The 21,306-nt window shown below is 44.6% G+C and overlaps 1 protein-coding gene across 5 annotated transcripts in view; it reads right to left on the bottom strand.

Annotated features, from left to right (window-relative positions):
- Positions 1-21,306, bottom strand: part of LOC146839635 (uncharacterized) — a 533,093-nt gene that overhangs the window by 100,698 nt on the left and 411,089 nt on the right. For 2 of the 5 annotated variants that reach the window (XR_014980691.1, XR_014980692.1), the window contains exon 7: positions 10,774-10,894. The exons of the other annotated variants lie outside the window; for them this stretch is intronic. The gene's annotated coding sequence lies outside the window, so the exon portion shown is untranslated. The remainder of the gene's footprint in view (positions 1-10,773; positions 10,895-21,306) is intronic. 5 annotated transcript variants of the gene reach the window in all.

The following is a 21,306-nucleotide window of genomic DNA, read 5'->3' as shown; positions in this document are numbered from 1 at the left end:
GCTCCTAACCCATGGCACGGCAGCAGAGGGGATGGCATTACAGGTCGGTGCTGTATCTGTTCATCCCTTCCTGCACCATAAAATGGAACCCGGCCAGATTTTACCAAAGGCACGCCCCTCTAGGCCCGAACAGGACCCAGGGCCAGGAACCCTGCTCCCACCAAACTTGAGTTGCTCAGGTACACCTCCCCTCAACTCCACCCCCTTAGGTGGGCCATTCCAGCGAACGGCATAGATTCACTACACCCGTCCAGGGGAGATTTGAAATGCAAATTGAAAATTACCTTATTAATTGTAGCTGCCTACTCTGCCATTGATGGGAGCTTTTCTCACTTATGGAGGATGAAGTACCTGATGTGATTTTCTTAACTTAAACCTGACTGCATAATTAATCCGGGCCAGATATCCACCAGACTCTACCTCAAGGATACTATATTTGCTACCAAGCTAAGGAGACAAAAAGGGTGGGGAATTTTCATTGACTCTCTAAAGTGTGTAACTGAACTTCTCCAGCTGCCAGATTATGTAAGCTCTACTTTCTCGATCCTACTGCCCCCTCATTTAGGTTTTCCGGCATACAGATTTATCATCCTCATGGACCTCCTTGTCACTTTACTCAGACAGCCCCTGATATTATTGCTAGCCCAGCAATAAATAAGACATTCTTCTCGGTGTTAGGTGACCTTAATACGCACCTTGAAGATCCCACCAAGGCTCAAGTCATGGGGCTACTACACCACCTTGCTGCTCTTCATTTTACCCAGAGGGTACTAGTCCACACCCATGAAAAGGATTGTTACCTGACCTTATTTTCAAAAGCTGCACTGGTCTAAATATATTAGACCCAGTACCGGTTACTTGGTTGGACCATTTCTTGTTCCCGTTATTCCTTACAATGCCTAACTGCCCTCCGGATCCTAAATCATTTATGTGGAAGGATTGCAGCTGGCCTAAGCTGAATGAGGTAGAATGGGCTGCGGTGCCCAACCAAACCGGAGCTGAGGTATGAACTCCAAACCGCTCATGTCAAGATGGATCAATGGAACAAGTATTCTCTTGACCAGATTATTCCCATTTCTTTTCAAACCAGGAAAGGCAAAGTGAAATCTGCCCCCTGGTACGCCCCACCTACTGGCCTTAAAAAACAATGTAAAATTGCAGAAAGACAATGGAGAAAAAAATATGCAAACTCCGTTAAAGAAAAATATTGAGAGACGGTGAGGCTGTATCATTTGGAAATTCATTCCACACAGGCCTCTTACTATCAAACTAAAACTCCCCTTGCGAAACGTTCAGAATCACTAAAACTATATTAGACCCCACCTCCTGTGGCCTTACCCTTGAGCCAATTGAAGACATTTATGCAGCATTTCAGAACCCTGGAGGAGACCATGAGCTGGAGTACCTGATAGAGAATGAGGAATATTGAACACCTATACTTCTGGGATTTCCTTGTATCTCCTATGGGAGCTTTGTCAGACTTTCATGAAAGTTAAATCAGGCTCTTCAATTGACCCGGCTACCCCCCCACGTTCTTCTAATAGCAGCCAATACTCTTTTTCCTGATTTTCATTGAGAATGCAAACCTATCTCTTGAGAAGGGAATTGTTCCTGGAGGGTGAAAGCATGTCATGGCTGCCCAAAGAATTTTCGGCCCATCTCTCTTAATCCACGACTGAGTAAGATGTTGGAAAACCACGTTAACATGCATATTTTGAACTCCCCAGAGGCCAATCACATACCGCATCCTAGCCAGACAGGGTTGGGGCCAAAGCATATTATTGAAACTGCCCTGGGACCTGACAGGTACTGTTGCCATCTTCCTCTTACACCTCAGTGCCGCCTTCGACAGTCAACCACAGGGCCCTTATTTAGAGGATTCAGAAGGCAGGAGTGTTGGGTCTGGCTCTTAAGTGGATCAGTTTGTTTTTGGGGGACAGATCATTTCAGGTATTTGACAAAGCCTGCACCTTGGATACATTTTCTTTGAGATATGGAGTTCCACAGGGGTCCTCAGGAAGCCCCACGTTGTTTAACCTTTACATGTACCCATTGGCTAATTACACCTTACAAACCTGGAAGATCTCTTACATCCTCTCACATCATGCTGGCTGTAGTACCTCCTTTGAAGAGAGCTATATAGGGAGGAAGATCTTTTAGGTACAATGGTGCAGATTCCGATCCTTTAAAAATATTCCCCGTACGAATCGTATCTGGATTTTTTTACGTACGAATCGTACAAGTCCCGTACAAACTGGCAAGTACGATTCGTATGTAAAAAAATCCATACGAATCGCATTGGGAAAATTCCCCAACACGTCCTCGGGTCGGAAAAAGTGTCCGACACGTCCCCGGACAGTTTTACGTACGAATCGGGAAACTGAAGTCCGAGCGCGCAAGTACGATCCATCCCATCCGTCCGAATGCACAACCGTATGGAAAAAACACTGTACGGTGCGAACTCCCATAGCAACCATGGAGACGTCCAAACATGTGCCCGCATACGTGCCGTACCCCCAGCCCACCCCCGTAGGTGCGCGCCGTGCCCCCAGCCCACCCCCCCATGTACGCGCCGTACCCCCAGCCCAACCCTGTAGGTACGCGCCGTACCCCCACCCCCGTAGGTACGGTGCAAGCCCCCACCCCCATAGGTACGGAGCATACCCCACCTCCGTAGGTATGCGCCATACCCCCACCCCTGTAGGTACGGTGTGTACACCCACCCCCATAGGTACGGAGCGTACCCCCACCCCCGTAGGTGTGCGCCGTACCCCCACCCCCGTGGGTACGGTGCATACCCCCACCCCCGTAGGTATGGTGCGTACCCCCACCCCCATAGGTACAGAGCATACCCCCACCCTCGTAGGTACGCACCATACACCCACCCCCGTAGGTATGGTGCGTACCCCCACCCCGTAGGTACGGAGCGTACCCCCACCCCCGTAGGTATGCGCCGTACCCCCACCCCTGTAGGTACAGTGCGTACCCCCACCCCACAGGTACGGAGCGTACCCCCACCCCCGTAGGTACGGAGCATACCCCCACCCCCGTAGGTATGCGCCGTACCCCCACCCCCGTAGGTACGGTGCGTAACCCCACCCCCGTAGGTACAGAACGTATCCCCCACCCCCGTAGGTACGCGCCATACCCCCACCCCCGTACGTGCGGTGCGTACCCCCACCCCCGTAGGTACGGAGCGTACCCCCACCCCCGTAGGTATGCGCCGTACCCCCACCCCTGTAGGTACAGTGCGTACCCCCACCCCACAGGTACGGAGCGTACCCCCACCCCCGTAGGTACGGAGCATACCCCCACCCCCGTACGTACGGTGCATACCCCCACCCCCGTAGGTATGGAGCGTACCCTCACCCCCGTAGGTACGGAGCGTACCCCCACCCCCTTAGGTATGCGCCGTACCCCCACCCCCGTAGGTACGGAGCGTACCCCCACCCCCGTAGGTACGGTGCAAGCCCCCACCTCCATAGGTACGGAGCATACCCCACCTCCGTAGGTATGCGCCATACCCCCACCCCTGTAGGTACGGTGTGTACACCCACCCCCATAGGTACGGAGCGTACCCCCACCCCTGTAGGTATGCGCCGTACACCCACCCCCATAGGTATGGTGCATACCCCCACCCCGTAGGTACGGAGCGTACCCCCACCCCCGTAGGTATGCGCCGTACCCCCACCCCTGTAGGTACAGTGCGTACCCCCACCTCGCAGGTACGGAGCGTACCCCCACCCCCGTAGGTACGGAGCATACCCCCACCCCCGTAGGTACGCGCCGTACCCCCACCCCCGTAGGTACGGTGCGTAACCCCACCCCCGTAGGTACAGAGCGTATCCCCCACCCCCGTAGGTACGCGCCATACCCCCACCCCCGTACATACGGTGCGTACCCCCACCCCCGTAGGTATGGAGCGTACCCCCACCCCCGTAGGTATGCGCTGTACCCCCACCCCTGTAGGTACAGTGCGTACCCCCACCCCGCAGGTACGGAGCGTACCCCCACCCCCGTAGGTACGGAGCATACCCCCACCCCCGTAGGTACACGCCGTACCCCCACCCCCGTAGGTACGGTGCGTAACCCCACCCCCGTAGGTACAGAGCGTATCCCCCACCCCCGTAGGTATGCGCCATACCCCCACCCCCGTACGTACGGTGCATACCCCCACCCCCGTAGGTATGGAGCGTACCCTCACCCCCGTAGGTACGGAGCGTACCCCCACCCCCTTAGGTATGCGCCGTACCCCCACCCCCATAGGTACGGAGCGTACCTCCACCTCCGTAGGTACAGAGCGTACCCCCACCCCCATAGGTATGCGCCGTTCCCCCTCCCCCGTAGGAAAAATATTCCCCATACGAATTGTATCTGGATTTTTTTACGTACGAATCGTACAAGTCCCGTACAAACTGGCAAGTACGTATGAAAATCCATACGAATCGCATTGGGAAAATTCCCCGACAAGTCCTCGAGTTGGAAAAAGTGTCAGACACGTCCCCGGACAGTTTTACGTACGAATCGGGAAACTGAAGTCCGAGCGCGCTAGTACGATCAGTCCCGTCCGTCCGAATGCACAACAGTATGGAAAAAACACTGTACGGTGCGAACTCCCATAGCAACCATGGAGACGTCCAAACATGTGCCCGCATACGCGCCGTACCCCCAGCCCTCCCCCGTAGGTGCGCGCCGTACCCCCAGCCCACCCCCCCCATGTACGCGCCATACCCCCAGCCCAACCCCGTAGGTACGTGCCGTACCCCCTCCCCCGTAGGTACGGTGCGTGCCCCCACCCCCGTAGGTACGGAGCGTACCCCCAGCCCCGTAGGTATGCGCCATACCCCCACCCCTGTAGGTACAGTGCGTACACCCACCCCCGTAGGTATGGAGCGTACCCCCACCCCTGTAGGTACGCGCCGTACCCCCACCCCAGTAGGTACGGTGCGTACCCCCACCCCCGTAGGTATGGAGCGTACCCCCACCCCCGTAGGTACGGAGCGTACCCCCACCCCCATAGGTATGCGCCATACCCCCACCCCCGTAGGTACGGAGCGTACCCCCACCCCCATAGGTACGGAGCGTACCCCCACCCCCGTAGGTACGCGCCGTTCCCCCTCCCCCGTAAGTACGGTGCATACCCCCACCCCTGTAGGTACGGAGCGTACCCCCACCCCCGTAGGTACGGAGCATACCCCCACCCCCGTAGGTACGGTGCTGACCCCTGCGCTGGGGGTCTGCACCATACCAACAGGGGTGGGGGTACGCTCCGTACCTACGGGGGTGGGGGTACGCACCGAACCTACGGGGGTGGGAGTACGCACCATACCTATGGGGGTAGGCTGGGGGTATGCTCTGGACGTACATGGGGGCTGGGGGTACGGTGTGGACGTGTAGGGATGGGGGTACGGTGCGTACCGGGCCCCCTTTCCGTTGAGCACACCAACATGTTGCTTGACATGACAGAGTTGATCTTGACCAAAAATGCCTTCTTACATGATGACAATTGGTTCCTTCAGGTTCAAGGCACGGCCATGGGCTCCAGGTTTGCTCCTTCTTATGCTAACCTCTTCATGGGGTTGTATGAGGTGGAGCATGTCTGGGGCCCTGGGGCTCAAAGTTGGAGTGAAAATATTATCTTCTATGGACGTTACATAGATGATATCATTATGATCTGGCATGGCACAGTGGAGAGTTTAAACATGTACCTTACTTACTTGAATACGAACATCTTCAATGTCAGATTAACCATCCAATACTCTAATACCAACATAGAGTTTCTTGACTTAAGACTCTTTGTAGATGGAACGAGCATACAGAGTGATATGTATAAAAAGAAAAAATCATGTAATAGTTATTTACATGCCACCAGTGCACATCCTCAATCGACCATTAAAGCCATACCTTATGGTGAAATGGTACGAGCCAGAAGAAACTGTAGCATGGATAAAGACTTCATAAAGAATATACATCAAATTAAAACTAATTTTTCTAAGAGAGGCTACAATCTGACCGTACAATAAAGAAAAAGATTTTTTCAAGAAAAACCTATTGACGTCTTGGACATTCTTTAATTGGCGTTCCTTGAACGGTGCTGAACCCTTTTGTATGAAAATTTGTGATAGGACCTTGTCCTAGTGAGGAACATAGAGGGGAGTGTTCCTTGGTTCTCTGCACTGCAACAATCATATATGAAGCAAACACTTTTCATTTGTAAAGTGCGGTATTTATAGCCTCTACCCTCATCCTGTGTGTATCCATCCCTTTTCGTCGTGCATCGCGGCTTTTCCGGCACTTTTTGGGTCTCGTAAAAATGTTGCCGTGCGAAGTGCTGTGGGTCCGAATCATACTTGCTGATCCGTAAAACGCTGCCTGACTCCGTGCGAATGTCGCGTACGCGGTGTCCCAGATCCGATTTGTATGTATTTTCTTGCCGGTCGGTGTTTTTTACGATTCGTATGGAAATGGTGTTTCCGTACGAATCGTACTTGCATGTTTGTAAGGTATTTTTCCCGGGTACGAGTCGGATGGAGAAAACGCTCCGTCCGACGATTCGTACACGGTTTTTCCAGGATCGGAATCGGCACCAATGTGTCTAGACTCTGGAACATCCTCCCCTCTTCCTGCAAAGAATTGATAAAAAACTGACCTACAGAAAATGTCTAAAAACCATTTTGTTTGTGAACTAAACCCAGGGGGCCCGATTCACAGAACTAACTTAAGACAAAATCCTAAACTTACTACCATTTTCGTATTCACAGAAGGCACTTACTCATTTTGGTATTCACAGAAGACACTTACTCACTTCGGTATTAACAGAAGTTAGGAGTCCTAACTTTAGGACTCCTAAATGCCTTTTGTAAATACCACAAGTCTTAAAATTTGGATTTTTCTCAGTTTAGGAGTCCTAAAGTTAGGACTCCTAACTTTACTACTACTAAACTCAGAAAAATCAAAATTTTAAGGCTTTCGGTATTCACAGAAGGCATTTAGGAGTCCTAAAGTTAGGAGTCCTAAGTTTACTGCTACTAAATTGAGAAAAATCCTAATTTTAAGACTTTCGGTATTCAGAGAAGGCATTTAGGAGTCCTAAAGTTAGGAGTCCTAACTATACTACTACTAAACTGAGAAAAATCCTAATTTTAAGGCTTTCGGTATTCACAGAAGGCATTTAGGAGTCCTAAACTTAGGACTCCTAACTTCTGTGAATACCAAAATGAGTAAGTGCCTTCTGTGAATACCAAAATGAGTAAGTGCCTTCTGTGAATACCAAAATGGTAGTAAGTTTAGGATTTTGTCTTAAGTTAGTTCTGTGAATCGGGCCCGGGGTGTTTAAGTCTGTGTTCCTCAATCAGCGCTGAGATGCATTTCTTTAATATATATATTATAAAAGCACATATACGTAGAGTCATATTTAGTAAATATATTTAGTAAATAGAATATGTTTGTCCTCGAGATTCTTGACACAATATTTTGTCCCACGATATATTTGGTTCTGATTTTCTGTTTAAACACCTTCCAAGAAGTGGCTAAACTAAGCACCTTTTGGAAGTACTATATGTAGTGACAGGGACAGGCTCCTTCTTTGATGAATTAAATAAAGTCATAAATCTTTCTTCCTGGACCAACAGTATAAAAATAAGATAGAAACGGTATTAACATCCAGCCCTGCCACCATGCTGTCCCACCTAAACTATACACAGGTGCCTGTCTCACTTGCAGGCATTGTACAGATTATAAGATCTTTAACAGCCACAAATTCCTCAATCCCAGCCCTGTACAGCTTTTTAAGGATCTTGCTCCCAACTTCACGCCAATTATCAACCATCTCATAAATCTATCTGTTTCGAGTTGCGTACACAGAAATAATATTGAGTTTTTTATTTTGAACTACAGAAATATCAAGTTGTAAATATCGAAGGGACAGAATATCGATATCAAGAATATTGGTGATTATCGGTTTATATTAGTAAGTTTTGTATTTTAGTATGTATTTTATATGTATGTGTTCTATATTTTTTGTTATGTATTGCATTTTTAAAAAAAATATGTGTATTACATTTTTAGAAGTTACTAATTTTTCTTAAGTAAATTTTGCGTTTTAGTACCGTAGTGGGTTGTGGGTTTATAGGGGAATAGGGTGGGAAGTAAATTAATTATAATAAAGTAATTACTATTTTTTTTTTTGGTATTGATATTTTATTGGTAACTAATAATAAATTGGTAGTTAATTTTTATTAATTGATAAATATATTAATTGTGTTAATTTATTTTGAGAGCCGGTTGTGGGTTTATAGGGGAATAGGGTGGGAAGTAATTTAATTTTATTAAAGTAATTATTAATATTAATTTATTGTATTCATAATTAATGTATTGTTAAATCATTATTAATTGGTTATTTAATAAAAACATATTTATTTGATAAGCATGTTAATTGTAACCCTCTGCTAGCCAACACTTTCCCTACAGTTACACTCTCTGGAGTGGGAATATTAATGTTTAACCCTACGCTATCCAACACTTTCCCTACTGTTGCACTCTCTGGAGTGGGAATAGTAATTTTTACCCCTACTCTATCCAACATTTTCTCTACTTTTGTACTCTCTGGAGCGTGAATAGTAATTTTAACCCCTTACCTATCTAACACTTTCTCTACTGTTGCACTCTCTGGAGTTGGAATAGTAATTTTAACCCCTTTGCAATCCAACACTTTCCCTACTGCTGCACTCTCTGGAGTGGGAATAATAGATTTAACCCTTTCGCTATCCAACAATTTCCCTACTGTTGCACTCATTGGAGTGGGAATTGTAATTTTTACCCCTATGCTATCCAACACAATCCCTACTGTTGCACTCTCTGGAGTGGGAATACTAATTCTAATCCCTACACTATCCAACACTTTCCCTACTGTTGCACTCACTGGAGTGGGAATCGTAATTTTAAACCCCTTCGCTCTCCAACACTTTCCCTACCGTTGCACTCTCTGGAGTTGGTATAGTAATGTTAACCCCTACGCTATCCAACACTTTGCCTACTGTTCCACTCTCTGGAGTGGGAATAGTAATTTTAACCCCTTCGCTATCTAACACTTTCCCTACTGTTGCACTCACTGGAGTGGGAATAGTAATTTTTACCCCTACGCTATCCAACACTTTCCCTACTGTTGCACTCTCTGGAGTGGGAATAGTGATTTTAACCCACACGCTATCCAACACTTTCTCTACTGTTGCACTCACTGGAGTGGGAATAGTAATTTTTACCCCTACGCCCTCCAACACTTTCCCTACTGTTGCACTTATTAGAGTGGGAATAGTAATTTTTACCCCTACGCAATCCAACACTATCCCCACTGTTGCACTCTCTGGAGTGGGAATAGTAATTTCTACCCCTACGCTATCCAACACTGTCTCTACTTTTACACTCTCTGGAGTCGGAATAGTAATTTTAACCCCTACTCTATCCAACACTTTCCCTACTGTTGCACTCTATGGAGTGTGAATAGTTATCCTAACCCCTACGCTATCAAACACTTTTCCTACTGTTGCACTCACTGGAGTGGGAATAGTAATTTTAAACCCCTTCTCTCTCCAAAACTTTCCCTACCGTTGCACTCTCTGGAGGTGGAGTAGTATTTTTAACCCCTACGCTATCCAACACTTTCCCTATTGTTGCACTCTCTGGAGTGGGAATATAAAGTTTAACCCCTTAGCTATCTAACACTTTCCCTACTTTTGCACTCTCTGGAGTGGGAATGGTAATTTTAACCCCTCTGCTATCCAACACTTTCTCTACTGTTGCACTCTCTGGAGTTGGAATAGTAATTGTAACCCCAACGCTATCCAACACTGTCCCTACTGTTGTACTCTCTGTAGTGGGTATAGTAATATTAAACCCTTCGCTATTCAACACTTTCTCTACTGTTGCACTCTCTGGAGTGGGAATAGTAATTTTTACCCCTACGCTATCCAACACTTTCCCTACTGTTGCACTTATTGGAGTGGGAATAGTCATTTTAACCCCTATGCTGTCCAACACTTTCCCTACTGTTGCACTCTATGGATTGGGAATAGTAATTCTAACCCCTACGCTATCCAACACTTTTCCTACTGTTGCACTCTCTGGAGTGAGAATAGTAATTTTAACCCCTTCACTATCTAACACTTTCCCTACTGTTGCACTCTCTGGAGTGGGAATAGTATTTTTCACCCCTACGCAATCCAACACTCTCCCTACTGTTGCACTTATTGAAGTGGGAATAGTAATTTTTACCCCTACGCTATCCAACACTTTCTCTACTGTTGCACTCTTTAGAGTGGGAAAAGTAATTTTCTCCCCTCCACTAGCAAATATTTTCTCTACTGTTTTAGTTAATGTAGTGTACAATTTATTTTAAAAAGATAAAAAATACTGTGATTTTTTAATTTGTTAGCTATATTTTTTATATTTGTATTTCTCTTATTGTTGTATGTGTATGTATAAACTTATAATATATAAAATGTTTTTTAACAATGCATAAGTTAATAAAATAATTATTTATAAATATTATTAAGTAAGTATATATATTATATTGTATACGTATATGTTTAATTGATTTTTACATTATATGTATTGGTTATAATCTTAAACATTTTAAAGTATTTTTAACTATGTTTATTTTAATTTTATGTATTATTTACTTTATTCTACATTATTATTTAAACATAAAAAAACGATATTTTTAACAACAATATTTTTGACAGCAATATTTTTTTTCTTCATTATTTTTTAACTTACCATAATGTAGAAATTACTTCGATATTGTGGACATCGATATTTCGCCTCCGATATTTTGACGACGATATTTCTGTAGTCGATATTCTGTCAGTGATTCTTGAGTTGGCAGCATCCTGAATCCCTTAAAAAAGTATGATTATCAGTTTGCTAAAAACTGCTAAACTGAATTCACTACTTTTATCCAAATATAAATCTATTACTAATGTACCTGACATATCTAAATTCCTGGGAAAGATCAGAAGTTCAACTGTTTCTCCATTATCAATCAAGGATGTGTAAAGTGCATACACTATCCTTCCACAAGCAAGCTCTTGTGGTGGCAGGTACCTGTTTTCATGAAATAAAAACGCTCAGAAAATGTTTTGATCTACTCCCAACGTCGGCCAAAAAGACGGTTGTAGCAGCCTTGGTTTTATCCCGTCTGACTACTGTAATAGTCTTTATGCAGGAACAAACAAAAAAGTCCCACAGAGACTACAGGTGGTCCAGAACGCTGCACCGAGGCTGGTACTCAATTTGCCTAGAGATTGTAACAGCACTAAAATCCCTTCATTGGCTGCCCATCCACAAGAGGATTCTTTTTAAGGTTCTTACCATCATTTATAAAACAGCTAATAATACTGGACCAGAATACCTCAATGCCAGAACGAAGCCATACATCAAGCAACGCACTTTACACTCATCTTCAGAGAACCTTTTAAAAATACCCAAATTTAAACTTAAAACCAGGGGCGGAAAGACCCTGGCAGCCATTGGGACCAAAGCATGGAACTCCCTGCCAACTCAACTCAGACACATACAAACTGAACTTAAATTCAGGAAGTCTTTGAAAACTTGGATTTTTGGTATTCCAGATAACACGGCCTGGTCTTTTCTTTAACTTGTATCTCTGAGACTATGCCAGCTTTCCTACTCCTTCTGGAAGGTGCCTTTTCACCCAGCATACAGCGCCAAGATATTCCTTGGAGTGAACGTTGCCCTATACAATTATTTCATTCATTCATTCATTCATGCTGCAAATCACCAGTGAGGGTCTCAAGGTGCTGGAGTTGCTAGTTGCTTTCTGGTGATCTTTTCATTTTAACAACCAGGTCTTGAGTCCGTTTATGAATTCCCAGAGCAATGAGAAGGTCCTGAGGTGAGGCGAAGGTTGTTCCAAGCTTTGACTGCCAGGTGTGAGAAGGAGCATCCTCTGCTGTTGCCTCAGCAGATACAGAGTGTGTCCGCGAGGAAGAGGGAGGTGGATCATAGGTGTCTAGTCGGTTGTTGGAAGGTTATGCATTTGTTGATGTTTGCTGGCCCTTCGTTGTGCAGGGCTTTGCATGCCTGGGTCAGCTTCTTGAAATGGCATCTCTTCTGGATCGGGAGCCAGTGTAGCTTCTTGGGGTGGAGTGTGATGTGGGTCCGTCTGAGGAGGTTAATTATGAGACTTGCCACTGAGTTTTCTATTGTCTGTAGTCTCTTCAGGTGGTGTGCAGTGATTCCAATGTAGAGTGTGTTCCTGTAGTCCAGCCTGCTGGTGACGAGGACCTGCGTGACTATCAATTCTTGTGGAGGATGTTTATGGTGTGGAAGCTGGTGGAGGAGACTGTGTTTACCAGTTTCTCCATAAATAGCTTGCAGTTCAAGATGATGCTAAAGTTACAGACGTGGTCTATTGGGACAGGGGATATGCTGAGTTAGCATTTTATTTTTATTGTGGCAGCTGTCCCTGCCTTTGAGAGAATTTCCCTGCAGTCTGGAGGAATATTAAGAAGACGTAGTTCATGGGATTCAGGAGCCATGCACATAAGTGAAAAGAAGTCTGGTATGGATGAAGGAACTGGCCTTGGATCATTATTAAGAGTGTTAGGGATGGATGCAGGTGAATTTGGTTGGATTCTGATGTGAACCAATGTTGTCTGGGCCACCTGGGTATGAGCGGTATTGGGGGAAAAGCTTATGCATAGATCCTAGACCATCTGTTTGAAAAGTCATCCCCCCATCACCCTTGATGTGGATGCCGACTTGCATAGAACTGGTATTTGCGGTTCACACTTGTTGTGAAGACATCTAATGCTGTTTTGCCCCACAGAAAGAAGATCCTGTCCAGCGCCGACTGATCCAGCTTCCATTTGTGGCAGCTGTTCTTGGTTCTGTTTAGCATATCTGCTAAGAGATAGCTTGTCCTGTGAACATCCTGTGTATTGTTAGAGAGCTCCAGGTTTCCTGAGCTTCCTTGGAAAGCATCAGCGATCTTGTGTTGCATGCTGGAGGAATTGTCTGTCCTTACCAACACTAGAGACCCTACTATCCCTGGTAGGAAATCTTGAAGACTGAGATAGATGGCTTTGAGTTGCAGGTATTTGATGTGCATGCTCTTCTGTAATGGAGACTTTCCTAAAATTTGCAGGTCTTGCACATGACAGCCCTCACCCTCTAAGGAGGCATCCATGGTTATTATGAAGACGGGTATTTGAGGTAGAAACGTGAGGCCTTCTCACAGGTGGGTGGTTTGGAACCACCATGTTAGTGCTTCCATCATACCTGGTGTGATCTTCAGTAGGTCCTCGAGCAATCCTTCTGTTTGAATATAATATTTTTGTAGCTCTTCCTGTAAGGGTCTCATCTTTAGGATTGATTGCTGAGGATATCATGCCCAAGAGCCATTTGGTCAGATGCATTAAAACTGACTTTTTCCTTCATAGTTTGAGAGCCAGTTCCTTGAGCCTTCACTGTATGTCCTAGGATAAAAAGGTCTTGTCTTGGATAGTATCTAAGGCTGTGCCCAGGAATATTATTCTCTTGGATGGAAAAGTTGACAATTTTTGACAATCTACAGTGAGACCTAGTTTGTGAAACAATGCTAGGCAAGCTTCTGTGGCCTTCGATGCTTGGGAAGCCGTCAGCGCTTTTATCAACCTGCCGTAAAGGTAGGGGAACACCCGATGACTGTCCTTCCTGAGAGAAGCTGCCACAGGTGCTAGGCATCTTGTGCAAAATGTGGGGAGCCAATGTGAGGGCAAATGGGAGGACTTTGAATTGGTAGTGGGTGCTGCCTACAGCAAAAAGTAGGAATTTTGTAAGTTTGGGGTGTACGGGGATGTAGAAGTATGCATCCTGCAAATCCAGAGTGGGCATGTGGACCCTGTGGTTTAGGAGATGCAGGGTGCCTAAAAGGGTGACTGTGCGAAAGGATTGCCTACGTAGAAATTTTATCTAATTTTCAAAGATACAGAATGGGTCGCCATTCCCCTATTTTCCTTTTGATTAAGAAAAAACAGGAATCAAACCCATTACATTCTGGGAATGGGAAACTTTTTCTATTGCTCCTTTGCCTAGCATGTTGAGAGCTTCTTTTTTGAGTAAGTGAAGATGAGGTGGGTACGCTCCCATTGGTGAAGTATGACTGTAAATGACAAAGTCAAACACCCATTAGTCTGTTGGAATGTATGACTGTACTACGCTTATTAATACCACATGTGCCATTACAAAGCAGGTATTACTATGCTAGTACCCTTACAATGACCTTCCATTACAACACATTCTTTTGCCACGCATATGCCTTTGCCACACATGCCATTACAACACAAAGGAATGGGTGCTAAAGGCTTACACTTGTTAAAAGTGTCTAAGGTAAGTTACACTGCTGGAGCAGAGTTTTCTGTTGAAAATTTATCGAGTTTTAAGCTCCAGTTTTGTCTATATGTTATGATTTTAAAACATTAATTTGTAATGACTAATTAATAGTTTGTTTTGTCCGGACTAATCAATATTACTAATGAGAGAAACTACACGTGGGATGCATATATGTTGCTTAATAATAATGTGCGGTTTATTCACAAATGCTATTTGTTTTGTGTTTGTGCGTTTTAAATAATGTGTACTAATGCTTTATTGTGTTGCAGAAGGCTAGATAAGTACATACACATATGGGTATTAGAGGGGTTTAACACTGTACAATCATTATGATGTGGTAACGTTGTTTTTGTCTCTTTTAATTAAGATGGTCCGTTTTGGCCTAGATAAAGATGGCTGCCATTTACAGCCTGCGCTCGAGTGATCGAATTGTGATGGGAGGCCTTGCTGAACATGGTCGAGAGTCACCTGACCACAGCCTTTGCCTGGTTAGAAAGTTTTCCGTGAGGACAGCAGCTCCGGGAACGAGTCCAATTGCCCTTGGACAAGGATAAAGTCACAATGAACAATGACAATGCTGCGGTGGCTCTGCTAAGATATCAAGGAAGAGCATTTACGAAAGAAACATTTGCAAACTCGAGTTTCCTTCTTCCGTCTTTTTATTTTTGCGATTTTTCCTGAGCAGAGGTTTTCTAAATGTATCTAAAAGACTTCCTTTCCTGCTCGCTCTGCTCAGTGGCTCAACGGATATCTAACATTTGTTTGTTACCTTTATTTGCAACATACACTATAAGTATGTTAGACTAGAGAGGGTCCATGTTCGTTAGCTGGTTCATTCTTTCATCGCGTTTGGACGTTCCCTATGCTGAGGACGGCGGCTCGAGAGACTTTACCGAGAGACCTGTCCTGTCCCATTTAGCTAGAATAGGTAACTATGAGAATAATGATTTTGCTAATGATTGACTTTACTTTTGGATTAATTTTAGATAAACAAGCATTTGTTTGAATTACAGTGTCGGGTGTTTATTCCTTGTCATTCATTGAGTTTCAAATGTATTTCTTATGTTCAAAATCATGACTCAAGGCAATGTCATTAAGGTCGCATTGACCTCATTGTAGATCCAGATTGGTTTAGGTTTTCTCTCCAATATTCAGTGTGGATAGAGTAATAGCGTGAATTTAGTGTGATGGGCCCTAGCGTATGATGAGTGATTGCGCGTGTGACTGTAGATTTACTCTGTCCGTGGAAGCAGGGAGAATTTGTATGCGCCGATCTGCAGCAGTTTCCTGGTAGCAGTATGATGGTTGTGATCGTTGTCTTGATCTGATTAGATTGCTTGTACATAGGCTTTGATTTATTGATTATTGATTAATGTTGGTATATGTATTAATACTATATGTTGAGGTCGTTGTGTTGAGTTTAATGTAGTGTGTACGGCTTCTGGAACTTGGGAGCTGGTGACAGTTCCGTAGTAGGGCAGAGGGAAGTAAGTGCTGCTCTCGGGAAAATCGGGATTGTTGGCCCTGTACGTATGCGGGGAAAAACGTGTGACAATTGAAGTTGCGCGTCACAGTGTCTGGGTTCGGAATCAGTGACATCGTCGTGTGTTACTATTAGAGACATATTTTCGGTATAAAAGGAGTGTGTATGGAAGCGAAGGTTATCTGTGAAACTCTGGTCTTAAGTCCCAGGGATCCATAAGGTTTGCCGTTAAAGCTTATCGCTGGAGTAGTAATAGGTATTCTCTAAGCTTGTTTGAAGAACTGGGCAGAGGTAAGCTGCTTGGTTAACGTGTGTTATAATTCTGAAGCGGGACAGATTGTTCGCTGTTCTCGGGAAAGGCAGGATTCTGTGTGCATGTGCTACATTTTCTGGTGTGAAAGTGCGTGAATGTATGAGCATTTAGTTGATTGTAAGACTCTTTGGAGCAGTCCTAGAGGAAACAGTTAATGGATGCATGTTAGAAGGGCAGAGTAGAGGGATGTGCTACTGTGTCAACGAAAGTGATTATTCCGTGGTGGAGCAGAGGTAAGCGCTGTTCTAGAGAGAAGCGGGATTCTTGTGAGAAAGATTTTCTATACTATTCTGTGGTTAGCGAAGCAGACAATGGAGATGTTTATATGTTGTAACTAATAGATTTTGTAGAATCTGAAACAAAGTCTACTAAAAAGGCTTTGTAAAGGAGGGGTAGACGAGTGACAGGAGACAGAGCAGATGAGTTTGCAGCGACTGCTGACGTCATACAGACCGCGCTGTGATTGGATAGTGACTCAGAACAGTGCTCGCGCTGGGATTGGTGCGTTGGTGTGAGCCGCGCAGGGATTGGAAGGAGTACAGAGTGACGTAGACGCTCCAGGATTGGTGCGTTGGTGTGAGTCGCGCTGTTATTGGACGAAGATCCACAACTGAACAGAAGGGACTAGAGAATATTGGTAAACGTTAAAATGTATTACCAGCCGGAAGAAAGGAAGAAAAAATCTTTGTTCGGTAAAATAAAAAGGTGGTTCGACAAAGATAAAAATGTGATAACTAGAGAAGGTGAATTGTTACCTCCGACGAGAACTCCTGCATCCTTCATGGTTGCGAAATATGGGTATCATACCTGTATATGGTTGGATAATTGGGCTAAGTATACTAAGGATGATGGTGTCTTAGCATTTCCGGAACATGGTTCATTTAATCTGGCCGTGTTGAGAAATTTACGAGAGAAGATGATGTGTCTAGAGCCTAGACCAAGGCCGACACAGTTTGAGGCGTTGGTGGAATGGAAAGATGAGGTGCATGAGCGAGAAAAGCAGAGGAGTGGAGGCAATTATAGGTCCTTTTTTGGGAGGAAATATGATCGTGAAACTCATCATGATCGAATGAGGAGATGGCGAGATGCTAGTATGTCAGAGGGATTATATCCTATGAGGACTGTTGATGAAGCGGAAGGGAGGAAAGGTGCAGGAAAGGTGCCTGATACAGAAGTGAGAAGGTACGGAGTTACTGATTATGAGGATGAGGTCTTGGATGATATGATTTACAAGAGACCACCTCCGTATAGACGAGAACCAGAAGAGAGTACGCCAGTTTCTACTCCTGTAAGAGATACTTTGCGAATTATTAAAACTGAGGTTGTGACACCTGATCTGAAAAGTAGTAGCTCTTTCACAGAAAGGGAGAGAGAGAGAGAGCGTGAGAGAGAGAATCGAGTCAGTGAAGAGAAAACAAGAGAATTAGCCAGAACCACATCTGAGCTGACTGAGAAAATTCGCGAGCTGACGAAAAATCTTGAAGCAGTTACAGTGCCTGTAACTATTGGTCCGGTTGTGCCTATTTTTGATAAACAAAGAATGGGTGAAAATAATTTGACAGTTCCTTATGTTGGGAATGGTTTGGTTGGTACTTGTACTTTAGAGGAATCAAGAGTGAGAACAGGAGGAAATGATTCAAGGCAGTCGAGACATGACACATGTAGTGGAGGATTAGATGTGCAGCCTAATTCAGGATCGAATACTGGTTGTTTGGGTGGAACAATTTTGGAACCACAGAGGATGACAGAACAAGTGGGTGCAGTGAAAAAGTCTACTGAAATAACAGCTGAAGATTTGAATGATTGGTTGAAAGTTCTTCAGAAGAAGGATAAAGATTCACAGGCAATTGATGTAGCCAGGTTGCACATGGAATTGGAGGAGCTTATTGCAGGGACAATTCCTACAGACATACTCAAAAACCATCATGATGGAGAATTGTTATTTATGTGTAAGAGCATCACCTGGAGAGCTAAGAATACACATGAAAGGTTAAGAGCAATAGTGAGTGAACAGGGAGTTGACATGGATAAGGTGAAAGTTTTGCAGAAACCTTACAGAGTGGATTTTACAGACAGAGATATTGAAAATCTAAATGGTGCTGGCAGAACAGGACAGATTAAGGAAATGATTGCTTTATTGCGAAAATGGGGTGATGTAGAAAAGTGGAAGGATAGGTGGTACAAGAAAAGGGAAGATTCAGTGGACAGGACTTACTCAGCGTTTCCTGTGAGAGAAAAGGAGAAACCAGTGGATGCTTATCCTATGAGAGAGATTCCTGGAGGAGGATATGTACATGTCCCATGGACTAGACAGGATATTTTATCATTTACGAATGATTTCCCTCGACTGAGAGAAAAGCCTGTCGAGTGGTATAGGCAGGTAGACAGGTTTGTGAAATTGTCAAAGGTGCTGTGGATTGACCTGAATAGTCTGTTTGATATAATTGTTCCAGCAGACTTGTGGGCTGAGTGTAAAATAGTTGTAGATTGGCCTGCTAAAGAGTATCCAAGAGATCCAAAAACAGGAGCACCAGATCCAGAGGTCATGAAGAAATATGATCAGGTAATTGTATTCCTGAAAAATAAAGTACCCCCAAAAGAGACAGACTGGGTTAAGATAGATCGAACACATCAGGAAACAAAAGAATCAGTTCATGCTTTTTACGAAAGGCTGATACTGGCTTTTAAACAGTTCAGTTGAGATGAACACCTGGGTGATAAGGATTTGAGTCATTTTGTATACAGGTTTGTATATGGCCTGAGAACTGAAATAAGTGAAAGAATACGTGAGCATACAGTTGACTGGCAGAGTAAAAAGATTGATGAAATCTTGAGACATGCAAAGTACTTCAGTGATGAGATTGAGGCAAAACAGAGAAAGCTGAAAGAGAAAGCAATGTGGGCTCAGGTGAAAGTTGCTGAAAGACAAGAAGCACAGTTGATGGAACAGGCAAATAATCCAGGAATTAGACCCAGATATGCAGGAAAAGGGAAGGGCAATTTGGAGGAGGCTAAAAAGAAATTCCCTTGTCACAACTGTGGACAATTGGGGCATTGGAGATCCGAGTGTACCAATCCACCATTAGTGAGTAATGAAAGTAAACCCTTAAATCAACAGGTGAAGAACGAGGGGTGTAATCAACAGCAGCAACAGCAGAAGGTTGTCAGACAGCAGAGTCAAGAGCCAAAACCGCCCTTGCCGCAGAATAGAGGGTCCCTAAAGTATAACCAGGACTCAGGATTCTACAATGATGAGCAGGTAAACAAACCGAGACGTTCTAACCTGGTACAGCAGTACTGGTTAAAGAATGAGGGGAGTGAGTCTGAAGGGGACTATTGACGGTGCCGAAGAGAGGAGGAAGAGTGCATACTTGGTGCAACTCTAGAAATAGACCAGGCAGGACCATTTGTAGATGGAAAAATAAATGGGGAGAGTGTTACTTTTTTGGTAGACACAGGAGCGACGAGATCAACTGTCAGGTCAGCAGATATTAGAAATCTTCCTCTCTCGGACGAAGCAATCCAAGTAGTTGGTGTAGCCAATACACAGATTAAGACTCGTCTTACCGAACCAGTAAGGGTAAAAATAGGGAAATTTTCAGACATGCACAGATTTGTTGTCTGTGACACCAGTCCAGTGAATTTGTTAGGTAGGGACCTATTGTGCAAGATGAATTGTACAATTGTTTGTACTCCGGATGGAATAGCTTTTGAGACACCAGATGAGGATGTTTTGTACCGGATGACTCTAGATAATAGAGAGAGTGAGATTGTTGGTACATATGCTGTGTTTAATCCAGATGATTTGCCTCAGGAGTTGAGACACACAGTGAAAACAGCTGTTTGGGATTTTACTGGAGAAGATGTGGGACTGATGAATAATGTAGATCCAGTGAAGATTTCAGTGAAAGAGGGAATCACTTACCCTAATATCCCACAGTACAGACTGACACCAGAGATAATAGAGGGAATAACCCCTATAATTGACAAAATGATTCAACAGGGTGTTTTGAGAAAATTACTGAGTAGCCCGTGTAATTCACCGATAATGGGGCTGAAGAAACCTAATGGAAAGTTCAGGATTGTACAGGATTTGAGGAAAGTTAACAAAATTGTGGTGGCATGTTGTCCCATTGTGCCAAACCCTTCAGTGATTTTGTATCAGATTCCTCATGATGCTGAGTGGTACACAGTGACTGATTTGTGTCATGCTTTCTTTTCAATTCCATTGCATCATGACAGCCAGCCAATTTTTGCATTCCGGTTTGGCCAGCGTATTTTAGCATGGTGTCGTATCCCACAGGGGTATACAGAGAGTCCTTCGATATTCAATCAGTTGTTGAAAAAGTCATTGGAGAGTTTGATCATGCCTGAAAGCTCAGTGCTAGTGCAGTATATTGATGACTTACTTGTGGCATCGAAGACACGTGAAGCTTGTGAAGTAGATACCATAGCTTTACTGAATCATCTGGCAGATGGAGGTTAAAGGTATCTCCGGCCAAATTGCAATTTTGCAAGAAAGAGGTGCATTATCTTGGACACAATATTGAAAAGGGTCTGAGAAAGGTGACCGATGACAGGATCAAAATTATCAGAGGAATGAGAGCCCCGATGACCCAGAGAGAAGTGAGGATGTTTCTGGGTATGGTGGGTTATTGTCGTCAGTGGATAAGTAATTTCTCCCTGATAGCAAAGCCACTGATTAAGTTGACCAAAAGTGAGGTGAGAGACCCATTGGAACTGGATGGTGAACAAATGGCAGCATTTGAAGAGCTGAAGAGCAGAATGTGTGAAGCCCCTGCTTTGGGAATGCCAGACTATGAGAAAGAGTTTGAGTTGTACTGTAGTGAGAGAAATGGATGTGCACTTTCAGTGTTAATTCAGAAGCACGGACAACTGAGAAGGCCGGTTGCGTACTTCTCATCGACACTTGACCCCGTAGCTGTGGGTTTGCCAGGTTGCCTGAAAGCGGTAGCTGCTACATGCAGAAGTTTGGAACAGAGTGAGGGCATAATAATGGGATATCCTGTAAGGGTGTTCGTACCTCATGATATGGCAATTCTTTTGACAAGAAGCAGGACTCAGTACATGTCACATAGTCGGCTGACTAAATATGAGA

The sequence above is a fragment of the Triturus cristatus genome, chromosome 4_1 (assembly GCF_964204655.1).
Source record: "Triturus cristatus chromosome 4_1, aTriCri1.1, whole genome shotgun sequence".
Taxonomy (NCBI): domain Eukaryota; kingdom Metazoa; phylum Chordata; class Amphibia; order Caudata; family Salamandridae; genus Triturus; species Triturus cristatus.
Note: the sequence above shows the minus strand (reverse complement) of the source record. Positions and strands in the feature narration are given on the sequence as shown.